Below are 1,816 nucleotides of genomic sequence, written 5' to 3'. Positions count from 1 at the left end.
GGAGGGTGGGGGAAGAAGAATAGAACTTCATTGGATTAGACAAAAGGAAATGAAGGGAAGGGTGGGAGAATGGTTTAATAAGAAAGACAGTAGAATGAATTGGACCTAACTTTCCCATGTTCATATATGAATCACATGACCAGTGTAACTCCACATCATGTTCAACTGCAAGAATAGGATCCTAATTTTAAAAAGTTATACTCCATATCTGTATGATGTCAAAATACATTCTACTGTCATATTTATCTAAAAAGAACAATTAAAAAAAGAAAAAGAAACAGGATTGCTTTGCCTATAGTTTCCCTATTGTCTTTTATTGATTGTGTTCCCATAGTACAGTTCAATATGTCCCTATGCCATTTGTATTTCCTTTAAATTGAGAGTTGGATCTATAAGCTTGGTCAGATTCAGGTTTTTAAAAAAATATATTTCATAGTAGGCTGTTTGCTGCGTGGGCAACTGAACCAAAGTCAGTCAGTGGTGTGAATTTGGGGTGATGCAAAATGCCACGCAGACACACGGAATACCTTTTTATATGAGCTTCAGGATGGATTCCCTGGCTTCCTGGCCTCAGGCTTCCATAAGAGGGGCAAGAGAAAGTCAGGAGAGACTGATGTGAGAGAGGGAGTGCATGTTCTGGAGTTGGCTTTTATTGGGGGACGCTGTTTCTTAAAACATTCTATCTGAAAAAGGGCATTGGGTAGGATTACAAAGGAACAGGTGAGTGTAATTCAACCCCATCGGGGGACACCTACTCCTGGAGCCATGCCTCATTATCCGAGTGGAGGTAAAGCCCAGGTTATTGAGGGGCACAATAATTGTTCTATATTTCTTGCTCAGGACTAAAGGGCGTGTATTTCCAGAGTGGCTCCTGACAGGTGTTATTCCACTTACAGGAACATATGCATGTTTTTCCCCCTCTTTTTTGGTAATATTATTACCTTGAACATCATTCACTGATCCTCAGTGCATTAGGAGTTGCAATGAGATAATATTGCAATGCTCCATAGCTGCTTCCACTTTAATAAGGAAAGACTCCTCTCATCTACTATTTTGTTGTTCAGCTAATAAAAGAAAGGAAAGATGATTTCTTCATTCCTCCCCTTATATTATTGGTTTACAACATGCTGAGCTCTTTTGCATCCTCCAGATATGACCAGTTCACATATTTTTAAACACAAAATTTCAGATTCAAATTTAATCACGTTACTATCATTCCATTTTAACATTAGAAACATATAATATTTTATGTTATGACTCAAATCTACTTCTGTGTCTTCAGAGTGGCTGAGCTTACCTAGTGCAACTCAGATGGGTACTAACTATGCCCCTCTAACCACCGCCCTATCAGTTTCCCTTTGCTAGAACAAGAAAAAAATTTATGCAAATTACTGAGGATGAGGTAGAGAAAGCAATTAAGGAGAGCAAGATTGGATTAGACAAAGGAAATGAAGGGAAGAGAGGGAGAATGGGAATAAGAAAGACAGTAGAATGAATTGGATATAATTTTCCCATGTTCATATATGAATTACATTTAAAGATGTGGAACTCTTCTATACCTTGACCATGGTAGTAGCTATATTTGTCAAAATTAATAAAACTATATACATTGAAAAAGATGAGTTGGGCTGTGGCTGTGACTCAGCGGTAATGCACTTTCCTGGCATGTGTGAAGCACTGGTACAATTCTCAGCTCCACATGTAAATAAATAAAAGTCTATCAACAACTAAAAAATATTTTTAAAAAAGATGAAGTCCATGTAAATAAATTTTATATATATATATATATATATATATATATATATATATATATATA

The sequence above is a fragment of the Marmota marmota genome, unplaced genomic scaffold (genome assembly GCF_001458135.2).
Source record: "Marmota marmota marmota unplaced genomic scaffold, marMar, whole genome shotgun sequence".
NCBI lineage: Eukaryota > Metazoa > Chordata > Mammalia > Rodentia > Sciuridae > Marmota > Marmota marmota.
Note: the sequence above shows the minus strand (reverse complement) of the source record.